Genomic DNA, 14395 nt, shown 5'->3' on the forward strand with positions numbered 1-14395 from the left:
CCCTCTGGATTCTCTCTCTACCCTCCAACGTATCTACCTCTCTCCCTAGTTTTGTGTCATCCGCAAACTTGCTTAGGGTGCAACCCAGTCCCTCATCTAGGTCATTAATAAAGATGTTGAATAACACCGACCCCAGAACTGAGCCTCGCGGCCCTCCACTTGAAACAGACCATCATACAGATATTGAGCCATTGACTGCTACCCGTTGGGCCCGACCATCAAGCCAGCTTTGTATCCATCTTATAGTCCAAGGCTCCAATCCATATTTCCTTAATTTATGGACAAGAATGTTGTGGGAGACCGTAACAAAAGCCTTGCTGAAGTCAAGGTATATCACATCCACTGAGTTTCCCATGTCCACAGAGCTTGTTACCTTGTCATAGAAGCTAATCAGGTTGGTCAGGCAGGACTTGCCCCTGGTGAATCTATGCTGGCTACTTTTGATCACTTTCCCCTCTTCCAAGTGCTTCAAAATGGATTCCTTGAGGATTCCCTCCATTATTTTCCCAGGGATTGAGGTAAGGCTGATGGGTCTATAGTTCCCTGGATTGTCCTTCTTTCCTTTTTTAAAGATGGGAACTCTGTTTGCCTTCTTCCAGTCATCTGGTTTCTCCCCCGATCTCCAAGAGTCTTCAAGGATAATGGCCAAAGGTTCAGCAATGACCTCTTCCAATTCCCTCAGTTCCCTGGGGTGCATTAAATCCAGACCATGGACTTGTGCACATCTAGTTTTTGTAGATAGCTCAAAACTTGTTCCTTCCCCACAGATGGCTGCCCTCCACCTTCCCATTCTGCATCATCTAGGACCGTCCTGGGGAAGTTGACTTTGTCCATGAAGACTGAGGCAAGAAACGCATTGAGTACTTCAGCTTTTCCTGCATCATCTGTCACTAGGTTACCTCCCTCATCCAGTAATGGCCCCACACCTTCTCTGATAACCCGTTTATTGTTCACATGCCTGTAGAAACCCTTCTTGTTACTCTTCACATCCCTTTCCAGCTGCAGTTCCAATTGTTCTTTCGCTTTCCTGATTACTGCCCAGCATTCTCCAGCTGTATGTTTATACTCCTCCTTAGTCAACTGTCCACGTTTCCATTTCTTGTATGCATCCTTTTTGAATTTAAGCTGACTAAGGATTTCCCTGTTAAACCAAGCTGGTTGCCTACCATGTTTGCATTTCTTACTACGCAGTGGGATTGTTTGTTCCTGTGCCTTCAGTAAGACTTCTTTAAAATACTTCCAGTTCTCTTCAACTCTTTTCCCCTTCATCTTCATTTCCCAAGGGATCCTGCTCATCCGGTCTCTTAGGGAATCAGTCTGCTCTTCTGAATTAGTCTGCTTTTCTGAAATCAAGGGTCTGTATGTTACTGCTCACCCTTCTTCCTTTCATCTGGATCCTGAAATCTACGATCTCATGGTCGCTGCAGCCCAGGTTCCCTCCCACTTCTATTTCTTCTACTAGTTCTTTCCTGTTTGTGAGCAGCAGGTGAAGTTGCAGGCTGAGTGCACCTTTAATGTATGAAGGCATGCTTCAGATGCCTCCCCACCTGGCTGGACATGAAGGACCACAACATCCCCAAAGTTATGGTGCCATGTTGTGAACAACATTGTGGCAACATTTTGAAGGGGGAGGCCTTCCCCCTGGGGTTGGGGCAGGTGCCAGCCAAGGCGACGAACTGCCAGGCACAGCTCCAGTCCACCAAGCCTATAGAGATAGTCTGCAGACCCAGGAAGCCCTAAGGGTGACTTTCACCCATGGCCCCAATGACACCTTCCCAGGGCATCCTCAGTGGGGGCCTCAGGCTTGCAACCCTCCCTTCTCTCCACCATAACCCCCCTTCCCCCTCTCTGACCCCTCCAAAATAAAGACGGATGTGGGGCTGGTGAATTTTTTTTTCACTTTTTTGCTTCTACTAAGATAAACATATTTAAAATAAACATTGTAAAACTAACTATTAACAAGGTGCAAGAACAGTGAACTATGGTGGTGCTTGGGATGGGGGACATCAATCCATGGAGTGGATGGAGGGGCACAACCCCATGGGGGAGTGGAAGCCTGAGTGGTGTTGGCTCAGGATCCCCTTCCACTGTGGGTTTACAGTCCCGGTTGGGGCTGGGAGCATGGAGAGGTACGGAGGCAGAGGAGTCTGGGCCAGCAGGGGAAGTGTGGGGGCGGGAAGGGCGGGGATGGCCCTCAGTAACTGCCAAATGTCCAAGAAGCCATGGGGCATGGCGAGTGGGGGAAAGGCAGTGGAGGCAGAAGGATAGGGCATGGGGGAGCAGTGGCAATAGGAAGAGCAGAAGCAGTGGGGGCAGCAGCCATGGGTATCTGAGCCAACAGATCCCACCAGATGCCAGTGATGGTGTCAAGGCAGGACATCAGTTAGTCCTAGGCCCATGAACAACACTTCCAGTTCTCCATCAGCCGCTGTTCCAGGATGTCAGTCATCCTCCAGAGGATGGAGGTGTGGGCCCGCTGGAGGTCATCATGTGCCTAGCAAAGTCCCCTCTGGATACAAGCCTGCCCTCTCAGAGGGCAGGTATTGGCTCACTTTGCTGCTGCCTCAGAGCTGGGTGGCCCTGGTGCAGAGGTGAACCAGCTCGGCCCTTGGTTTGTGAAAGGCCTTCTGTAAAAAAAAAAAAAAAAAAAGATGGTAGACAGTGAGTCATGCAAATAACACAGCCCCTGAGGCCCTTCCCCTCACCAAGAGCACCGACCCTGGGCCACAAGATGGGGATGTCCTGGGAGCACAGGCAGGCCCTGCTACACTGGGACACTGAGTACTTGGGGATGAGGCCGACTATTGTAGCCCACCGCACTGCTTGACTGTCCAGCAGCCCGAGAGTGGCGTCTGGCCACAGAGGAGTCCCTGCATGGGTGGTGGGTGAGCCAGGTGCAGCTTTTCCCTCACCAGGGTACACACACACATATGTGGCTCACAGCACTAGCCACAGGAGCAGGTGATGAGTCTCACCTGTGGGCATGCCTGTGAGTTAGGGGCCACACTCATCAGTGATGCATGTGGGATCAGGCTGGCACCCATGTGGCTAGCCCACTTCCAAATGTGTCAGGGGCTGGTAGGACTCCCCCCCGCAGGGGCCTGGCAGCTGGCTGGCATCTGTGCCCAGGGGCTTCCTGTTTGGTCCAAGTGAGACACACTGCTTTCCACATGATTTCACATATTCCACCCACAGCACAAGGTCCTGCCTAAACTGGCCTCAGGAGGCTTGCAGCATGCCCCATCTGCACCCACCCTGCATGGCTTGGGGTGTGTGAAATTCAGGGTACTCACTGGATGGACCTTTGAAGAGCTCCAGGGATGCCCTGAACGTGGCCTGGATGGAGGTGCCCAAGTCCAGGGCAATTACCAGGGTGCTGCCGCTGGCTTCAGCCCCCAAGTCCACCTTGAGTTCCACTGGGGATTGGATCCCAGGGTGCTCCTGATCCTCCCCCTCAGGATCTGGTTGTGCAGTGTCAGGGGGGCTACTCCATGATCGTAAAATCATAGAATTCTAGGGCAGGAAGGGACCTCAGGGGGTCATCAAGTTCAGTCCCTTGCCTAAAGCAGGATCAACCCCAACAAAATCATCCCAGTCAGGACTGTGTCAAGCCAGGATTTAAAAACCTCTCGGGATGGAGATTCCACCACCTGCTTTGGTAACACATTCCAGTGCCTTGCCACCCTCCTGGTGAAATAGTTTTCCCTAATAATCAAGCTACACCTCTCCCTCTGTAACTTCAGACCATTGCTCCTTGTTCTGCCATCTGTCACCACAGAGAACAATCTCTCTCTATCCTCTTTAGAGCGCCTTTTCAGGAAGTTTAAGGCGCCTATCAAATTGTCCCACAGTCTTCTTTTCTGCAAGCTAAATAAGCCCAAATCTCTTAGCCTGTCCTCGTACGTCATGTGCTCCAGCCACTTAATTGTTTTCTTAGCCCTCTGCTGAACCCTCTGCAATGCGTCCACATCCTTTCTATACTCTGGGTCCCAGAAATGGATGCTATACTCCAGATGTGACCTCACCAGTGCCAAACACAAGAGAATAATAACTGCTCTATCTCTGATGGAAATGCCTGTCCTAATGCACCCCAATATATCATTAGTCTTTTTGGATACATGGGCACACTGCTGACTGATATCCAGACACTCATCCACTGCTGCACTGCTATTTAGCCAGTCAGTCCCCAGCCTGTAACAATGCTTGGGATTCTTCTGTCCCAAGTGCAGGATTCTGCATTTCTCCTTGCTGAAGCTCATCAAATTTCTTTTGACCCAATCCTCCAATTTGTCTTGGTCACTCTGGACACTATGCCTACCCTCCAATGTATCTATCTGACCTCCTAAATTAGTGTCATCTTCAAATTTGCTGAGGGTGAAATTCTTATCTCGATCATTGTTGAACAGTAGTGGCCCCCGAATCGATCCTTGGCGCACTCCACTTGAAACCAAACACCATCCAGACATTGAACCATTGATCACTACCCATGGGACTGTCAAGCCAGCATTCTATCCATCATACAGTCCATGTATCCAATCTGTACTTCCTTAACTTATGGACAAGAATGTTGTGGAAGACTGTATCACAAGCTTTGCTAAAGTCAAGGTACATCACATCCACTGACTTCCCCATGTCCACAGAGCCTGTTACCTCATCAGAGAAGCTAATCAGATTGGTCAGGCATGACTTGGCCTTGCTGAATCCATATTGACTTCTTTTGATCAATCTTCCCTCTTCAAAGTGCTCCAAAATGGATTCCTTGAGGATCCCCTCCACAATTTTTCCAGGGACAGAGGTAAGGCTGATCGCTCTATAGTTCCCTGGATTGTCCCTCTTTCCTTTTTGAAAGACAGGTACTACATTTGTCTTTTTCCAATCATCTGGGATCTCTCCTGATCTCCACGAGTTTTTGAAGATAATGGCCAAAGGCTTTGCAATGACATCTGCCAATTCCCTCAGTACCCTTGGGTGCATTAAATCCAGACCCATGAATTTGGGTACAACTAGCATTTCCAAATAGCTCTTAACCTGTTCTTTCCCCACCAGGGCTGCCCATCTCCTTCCCATACTGCATTGTCTAGTGGCATAGTTGGGGAGCTGACCTTGTCAGTGAAGAATGAGGCAAAAAAAGCATTGAGTACTTTAGCTTTTCCTGCATCATCTGTATCTAGGTTACCTCCCTCACCCACTAACAGCCCCACACCCTCTCTGATCACCCTCCTATTGTTAACATGCCTGCAGAAACCCTTCCTGTAGCCCTTCACATTCTTTGCTAGTTGTGCTTTCGCTTTCCTGATTACTCCCTGGCATTCCCCAGCAATATATTTATACTCCTCCTTAGACATCTGTCCAAGTTTCCACTTCTTATATGCATCCCTTCTGAGTCTGAGCTTGTCAAGGATTTCCCTGTTAAGCCAAGTTGGTTGCCTACCATATTTGCTTTTCTTATTGCGCATCAGGCTGATTTGTTCCCGTGCCTTCAGTAATACTTCTTTAAAATATTGGCAGTTCTCCTGAACTCCTTTCCCCTTCATATCCATTTCCCAAGGGATCCTGCCCATCCGTTCTCTTGGAGACTCAAAGTCTACTCTTCTGAAATCAAGGGTCTGAATATTACTGCTCTTGTTTCTTTCTTTTATCAGGATCCTGAAATCCACCATTTTATGGTCGCTGCATCCCAGGTTGCCATCCACTTCTCTTTCTCCTATTATTTCTTCCCAATCTGTGAGCAGCAGGTCAAGCTGCAAATGGCCCCTACTCAGTTTCTTCAGACAGGAAGTTATTTCCGACATTACAAAAACTCTCTGTATTGTCTGTGTCCTGCTGTATTGGTCTCCCTACAGATGTCCGGGTTATTAAAGTCTCATATGAGAACCAGGGCCTGCGATTTGGAAGCTTCTCTTAGTTGTGTGAAGAAATCCTCATCTACCTCACTTGGAGGTCTACCACGCTATCACATCATCTACCTCATCTGGTAGTCTATAGCAGACACCAACCACAACATTGCCTCTAAACTTAATCCAAAGACACTCCACTGGATTTTCTCCTCCGATACTGGAGCTCTGAGCAACCATATTGCTCTCTCGCACACAGCGCAACTCCTCCTCCCTTTTTCTCCTGCCTGTCCTTCCTGAACAGTTTATACCCTTCCATGACCATGCTTCATGGGAGATGTCACAGGTGAGGTGTCATCAACCCCCCAGCAGGTGGTGGAGCTCCCTACAGTAGAGGCAGGTCCTGCCCCAGATCTGTGCCATACATTGTGGGCCTGGGTTTAGCCCTTAGTGAGTTATTGGACTTTTGCCCGCACCTGTTCTATGGTGCAAGTGGGCTGGCCTCGTGCCACTAGTGTGGCAGCAAGCCAGGTATAGGCAAGGGCATTCCTCCACTTGGCTGAGTGGTCCTGGAGGGTCTCTTCATTGGCCCATGTGTTCAGTAGGTCCTGGAGCTTGGGCCCAGTCCAGATACGGCCCTGGCATTTTTGTGCTCCAGGGTGGATCCTGAGACCCCCTCAGCCTGCTCAGTGGAAGGAATGGGGGGTCACTAGAGGACTGGTTCTTTGCTGTCTTTCAGAAATGAGCTGACAGGAGTTGTTGTGTGGGCATGCTGACGAGCAGCCTTTGACTCTGCTGCTTCCACGCTCTCAGCTTCCTGCCACAGGGATTCCAGGGCTCCCTGTAGCTGAAAGAAAGGCTGGAGGCAGGGATCATAGAGTGCCGACTGCTGTGGACAGGGTGTCCCCTGGGGTGGCTGCTTGCCACCGTGGGGACATTTCTGTTGACAAAAGGCCCCCAGGACCATCTACACTGGCTCTCTGGTGACAGAGATTTGTTAAGTGAGGGGAACAGCAGAACGCTCTTGACAGCAGTGCCATATTCTGTTGATTTACTGTTGACAGACTGCTTTTGTAATGTGAATGCTCCATGGCTCCATGGCTTGACAAAATGCCAGATCCATTAAATGATAATGAAGCCATTTAATAGGCCTGTATCAATGCAGAGGCATATGCTGCCACTTTCCAAACTTACTGACAAAAACCACAGTACGTTACATCATCATCATCAACTTTTACGCCTACTTGCATGTAGGGCAGCAACAAAGGTCCTCCACTTCTGTCACTGGCCAGCCTCTCAACAGTGCCCCAAGTGTGAGTCAACAGTGTGGTGCCATGTTGCCTTCCGTCATCCTTGTTTCTGTTTCCCTTCAGGAACCCAGTGCACTGCAGTCTTTGTGGCAGAGTTTCCATCTCTCCTTAGCACGTGTCTAATCCATCTCCAGATTCTTTTCATAATGATGGTGGCCAAGTCACCTTGCTTGCACCATGTAAGCAGGTCCTGATTTGAAATTGTTATTGGCCAAAAATATGGAAGATCCTCTGAAGTCTTCTGGTGTGAAAGATCAACAATTTACCAAGGTCACACTCTTGTCATCCACCAGCATTCTGATCCATATAATAATGTTGATAAGACACAGCTCTGATAACACTTCAGTTTGGTGTTGATACTGTACTGTGATGACTTCTATACAGCATTCAGAATCATGAAGACCTTTCTGACTTTACTGAGTCTGGTCTGAATATCACTTCTGATACCTCCATCTTGTTTGATGATATTACCCAAGTATATAAAGTTCTCTGTGGCAAGTAGGTCATGGTCATCAATCTTGACTGCTGCTGGTACCTCAATGTCTAGGGTCATGACTTTTGTTTCTTCTAGCTAACTCTTAGTCCAACCTGTTTTCTAAAGGTACAGAGTTGATTTGTCTTCTCTTGCATATGACAATGCATAAGGGAGAGCTACACGAGGTCATCAGCAAAATCAAGGTCCTCTAGTGTGGAGAAGACAGACCATCTGATGCATGTTGGCTCCTCTCTGGTTGTATACTGCATAACCCAGTCTATGACTAAGTTAAAAAGCATCAGGGATATCACACATTACTGCCTTACCCTTAACTATGAAGTGCAAATCATTGTTTACCATGCTGCATGTGAAATTGTTATAAAAATGCTTGATGAGCTGTACTACTTCTTGTGGTATGCTGCATACTCTCAAAATACACTGAAGACTATCCCTATGAATGCCGTTGAAGGCTTTTCCAAATAAATAAAGTTGATGAACAATGGCTTCTATTATTCAACGTATTGCTCAATGATGTTACATGGTGCAAAAATTTGATCAACCCCCCCCACCTTTCTTGATTGGCCTGAGAGGAGAGTAATGATGCACCAATTGTTATGTCAGTATGTGCTCCTTTCTTAGGTATCTTAACAATAATTCCATTCATCCATTCCTCTGGCTTATGCTTCTCTTCCCATATTACTGTAAAGAGCAGTTGGAGAATAGTGGCTGCAAGTTCTGGTTCTGCCTTCAACAGTTCAGCATTGAGGTTGTCATGTCCTGTCTTCTTGAGGCTCGCTGGAGCTATGTCTTATGCTACGAGCTAATATCAATTTAAAGGCATTTAGCTCGATTTTACCAAGTTCCTGTCTTCACTGCAAATTCCATTAGCTGGATGTATGGACTACTAAAATCAACATAATATCAATATTGTCAGAACCTGACAGGTGTAACGTTGAGGTCTAATCTAAAATTCTGAATGAAGGGTAGTGAGGAAGCACCATGTCTTTAAATCAAAATCATAGCCTCCAAAGATGTCCTGTATGTGCCCCACGATGCCCTACAGTTCTCCGCCCTGGCCTCTTCCATCTCCGCTGCTCTCAGGTGCGTAGAAATTAGACAACAGGAAGACCATTTCAATTCAACACCTGGAAGCATGTGGCTGCAGTGTTATGCTTGTATGAGGGCTGAAAAACTACTTCCTTTCTTTGCTATTAGAGTGGCTATGGGGTCTGTGGTTCTGTGTCTACCTCTGCTAGCTGCCTTTTTTTTTTCAGCACTACCTCATGCCAGCTGCTGCCCCCCAACCTCCTCACCATGTGGCAGCTAGGCTATGGGTGGGGGTCACGCTTGTATGATAGGATGAGAAACTTCTTTTCAACCATTGACATTTTGTTCTGCCCCCCACATACCCTTCTTTCCCTCCCTGAGAGACACCACACAGTCTGGAATTTTTCCATGCCCAGCCACACCGCATGGCTCGACCCCAAACCAATAAAAGGATGTGCTGAAGTTGCTGCCAGGCAGCTTGTGTGTGATGAGGGCCCTGGAGCCACCCAGGGAAAGTGTCCCTCAGCGGTTCAGATATTGGGGGACTGGCAGCTAATTGGGGGCCTTACAACCACCCCAGCAGCTAAGACTTTGGGGGCTGGCAGATGCCTGGGAGAAGTGTCCGGTGGCTAAGATACTAGTGGGTCTTGCAGCCACCTGTGGGGAGTCTCCCTCATCAGTTAAAGATATTCGGGGGCTGGCAGCTATTTGGATGCCTTGCAGATGCCCAGGGGAAGTCTTTCTGGGCCGCTAAGATTTTGGGGGGCTGGCAACCAGCAGGGGAAAGTCTCTGGCAGCTGAGATATTCAGGGGTCTTGCAGCCAACCAGGGAAAGTCTCCAGTGGTTGAGATATTCAGGCTCTGGCAGCTATTGGGGGAAGTCTTCTTTGGCACCTAATATTTGGGGGCTCGCTTAAGAACGTCAAGCACAGAGGCAGGGGCTGGGACCAGATTTGCCCTCCAATGGACTACAATGGAGTATGACAATAACAAAAGTGTCTCTAAAGTACTGGTTCAGAAAGTGTATGTGCCTAATTATAGTACAGTTCCTTTGATTTTTGTGAAAGATAGGAAGTAAATTTAAGCATTTTCTAAAGCTAGGGAAGGTATACAGTACAGTGGAGGGACAAATTAAGGTATACAATTCCAGCTATATTACTTACGTAGCTGAAGTCAACTCACCTTAATTTGGGCTTCTGAACCACCTCCATTAATGGAGGTCAACAGGAATGTTCACTCCCATTGACTTCTAACAAGAAGAAGGATTACGACTACTGAAAACTGTCCCCCCTGTCAATCACATTCATCACTTCCTTAACAGGTGCACTAAATCAAACTCTGGAAGATCTATCATGGTAGAGTTGATCTTTCCAGTTGTAAAGACATACCCTTAGGCCTGGTCTAAACCAGGGAACCAAGTCAATCCCTGATATGCAATTCTATCTATGCCATCAATGTATCAGGATCGACTTGGTTCCCTGGTGTAGACCAGGGTTCTTCTGGCTCACGCCAACATCTCTTTCTCCATACAATACCCTGGAGTACAAGGGTCAAAGGCCAAGCCCAGTGAGATCAATTTTCCTGCGTCTTCAAAGATGAGGCAAAATCCAACTCTGGAAGATGGATCTTGGTGTGCCGAGCATGTGGTAAATGTAGCTATACCCGCAATATCTTTGATAAATCTCCTTTTCTCTCTCAAAATTAGTTGCTCTTGCATTATAGAGAGGAGACTGGAGGCAGTGCTTAATTTGTAATGAAAAAGGGACCAGGGCTCAAGCAATTAGGTGCTGGGGCACAAGTGAAGCAGCAAAACCTGAATGTCTAGAACTGTAAACCTAGGGGTGCTGAGGCTCAGTCCTGACAAACCCTGGCCCAAATCGAGCATTTACATGTAGATTACATTGAATGTATGTTTTACTGAAATTTAGAGGATTTCTTGAACTCTCAATGCAGACAAATCTCAGTTCATATGCTAGATGGAATTATTGCAAATGCCTATGTAATTATAAAAGGGAGGGGAATTGCATACAATAGAAATGACTATGTGGGCAGGAACATTGTATTTTAAGCAAATTGTATTTGTTACATCTCTGTGGTTATTCAGAAATGACAATGGAACAACTATGACTCAGCTTCAGAAATAATGCAGCATTGAGACTGTTGCTTCCTTAAGGGGAAAGACAAAAGCTCGTCAATATGCCAAAATGCAGAGCCAAGAAAATATCGTATGCACAGGAGGCGTAAATAAGGAAGAAGTGGCTATTTGTGAACAGTGTGGGGCAATCGAGGTTACCCAGAATATTTACTTATTGCTTTTTTAAGGTGACTTGGGGAAATAATATTTTATAATGAAATACAAACAAGAACATGAAAGAAATGACAGGTACATTGTGTGGGTAAGAGGAAGAACAATGGTCATATGGTTAAGCCTGTAGATTTTCCTCCTGCTGATTTTATGGGAAATGGTATCTTTTACTTATAAACATGTATAGAGTATAAAAAGATGACTTTTTAGGAAGTATAACTTTGGAGCAACCTTTCTGTGTAAACGTATGACTGCAATAGGAGATTAGGTCCAATTCAGCAAGGTCAATTTTTAGCACCTAATTTTGTAAAGTCAAAGGTGTATGTGCCCACTGGCAAATGAAGTTGATGGAATGGATCCCCCAGTAGGGTGGAGAGCTTCGACTTTGCCAACGATGCACAGTTCCTGCTACTCCCCTTGCATTCTAGGTTAAGCTTCCAGTGGTGCTGGTGGCACTGGGTATGTTTTGTCAGCCTCCCATAGCGTGCTTATCTCCTCCCTCTCCCACTGGAAAGCAATTAGAAACAATGGATTTGTGCCCTTTTTCCACTGGGTATCCTTGCAGATGCCATAGCAAAGCTAGTATGGATACCAATCAGCTTCAAACTGTAGTGCCAAGTATTGTGAATATCTAGCACATTATGCTGCAGCCACTAGAGTGATGAAGACTCCAAGGAGGACACAGACATACACGTATCCCAAAACATTGGAGAGCAGCCACGACCTGTTTAGACTCAATGCTGTTTAGATGGTTGAATCCCATGCAGCTGCTCTTAGAAGAAGTTTGTTTGAGCTGATGGCACAGAATATCTGTTTGTTTCCTTTGTCTTCTGGTACACCTGCCTGAGTGCCTTTAGTTTCACTCTGCAGTGCTGGGTGTCCCTGGTGTGTTGTTTTTCAGCTGTGCCCTGTGAGATCTTGACTTAGATGTCTGTTTTACTTTTGCTGCATCATAGTTCTGTCAGCACAGCTTCATCCTTCCACATTACAATAAAGTGATGAGTCTCCTACATGCTCCTTGCTTTGGCTCATCTGTAACCCTGGGAATTCATGGCCAGATGTACTACTGTGGTGTGCTGTCTGCTCTGCTTGTCATGCTGGCTAAACAGGAAATGAAACTCAAACTTTACCAAGCCATTTCCTGTATGCCTGGAGAACAGCAGAGCCAAAACTTCTATCCAGCACAGCCAAAAGTGCTAGCCACATTTGAGCACTTTGGGACACCTCCAGGAGGCCAAGAACGTCAAATTTCACAATGCTCCATCTACACTACCATTAAGTTGACCACGCAAATCAAATTTGGCTTTCCTCATCATTAAAAGTAGGTGTACCGAAATTAACCTTTATAGCCCTTAAAAACAGTGGAACAGACCCAATGGTGTGGACTCATTCATTGAAAAATCAACCCAACTCATTTAAGTTTAATATAACCTCCTAGGGTAGACAAGGGCTAAGGTAAAGAATGTAACATTGTTTCATGTATTCAACATTCCTGTACTACAATATTATTTGCTTTTAGCAATAATCCTCATGGATATTAGTTATTTGTTCTTTTGAATATATTTTATATAGCCAAAGTATAGCCAAACAAAAGACTATGTAATTTATTAAGCGTCAATAACCCATTTTTTATTTCAAAAACAGTTTCTGCCAATCACAGCTACGTACGGGCCTCTCCCTCTTGTCCACTGCATTTACTCACAAAACAAGAGAAAATAACTCAAACATATCTGTTGCAGCACAGAGAATCACTTCCCTGGGATTCAGCTTAGAAGTACAGAGTACAGGGGGAAGAATTAAATGATTAACCAAAACAACTCCACACCAAGTACCAAAACAAAAAATAACCTAATCACTTCTAACTAAACATTTCCTCTCTACTTACATGTCTATGGCTTATATGAGATGGCCAGTATATTTACTGGATTCATTTCAGCTGCTTGGGAGCAATCATTTTCTCTCTGTCTCCTCTGCAGCAACTCAGACAAAGACGCCTGAGACTACAATTGTTCTTAGTTTAAAAGTCTTTCCTTTCCTCCCATTGGCTTACCTGACCAACCCCTGCTGAGAGACCTCTATTAACCCTTTACAAGCATTCATTCATGACATGTGAAAACTTGAACAGAAGTAGCACTTATGAGTACAATTTGTGTAGCTGAGGACCAAGGATTTCTTACCCCCACATATAACGTGTGTCTACATTAGAAACATGAGTCACTGTATGTTAGGTCAGCTTACAACCACCGCATAATTATTGTCATGGCTCATGCATACACATTAACCTCAGCCTGTCAATGGTACACATCCTCACCAGGAGCACTTCTGTTGATTTAAGAGGATTGAGAACCTACTCTCCCAGCTTTTTATGCATGGCTGTATGCTGAGAACTGAAATTGAAAAGAAAGAGAAGCAACAGCAAAAATAAATAACCCACAGTACCTGTACTAATTCTATGTGTCTCTAACTACACTACAACTATATCTGTCATGGAAGTGAAGTTATTATGTTGGTGCATTAGGGCTCTGAGATTGAGGAGGGCAAGGTTATATGCAGACACTGACATATTTAGGTCAATGTAAGCTGCAGAAGTGTAGAATAAGCCATAGATCTGATTCGACTGCCCTCATGTCGGAGAGTATTAGTCAGGCCAGTGGTCCCCCTCAGTTAATGTGATTAAACTTTACATTATAATACATAGTTAGAAGATGGAATTATTTGTCCAAAATTTTCGGAAGTGATGTACATTTTAGGTAATTCAGTTTTGGGGTGTTGACTTCAAACACCTTAAACAGTCTTGATTTTCAAAAAGTAGCCTTTTAAATTGTCTCCAAAAATCAGCTTCTTAAATTGTCTTCTAGTGTCTCTACATCTTTGAAAGCATTGCATTTTTCTATGTGAATCCAAAAACAAGTAGCTAACCTCATGGGATGCATTGGTTCAGTAATCAGAAAAATCTGGTAGATTAGTCATTGAAAAATGTAGGAAGATCATAAGCACAAAATCCTCCCTTTAATAACACAAGTAGCTAATGCTCCTTGGTTATGAGTTCTATCTTTTTTCTATCTAGTATAATTGCAGCAAGAAATCTTCCCATGAGAGTTTCTGCCTGCATAATTCCTCTACTTACAGCCAGACAGATTCTTATTCAAGGCCCTCGCTCATGTGGACAGCGGGCACTCGTCTTTTTTCAGAAAGACCAGAAAAGTTTATTTAAAGATGGGCAGTTGTCTCAGCAATTTTAAAGCAGACTTTGGCATTTGAAAATGCAAGCTCCCTTCACTACTCTCTCTGATGCAGAGAGGTTTTTAGATGACTACTGCTACTATTAATATATCAGTTAGATGCCTACATAAAGTGCAATAAAACTAAATGGACAGGACAAAATTTAAAACCTGCCTTATTTCTGTGGACTTAAATTGTTGTA

The sequence above is a fragment of the Carettochelys insculpta genome, chromosome 2 (genome assembly GCF_033958435.1).
Source record: "Carettochelys insculpta isolate YL-2023 chromosome 2, ASM3395843v1, whole genome shotgun sequence".
Classification (NCBI taxonomy): domain Eukaryota; kingdom Metazoa; phylum Chordata; order Testudines; family Carettochelyidae; genus Carettochelys; species Carettochelys insculpta.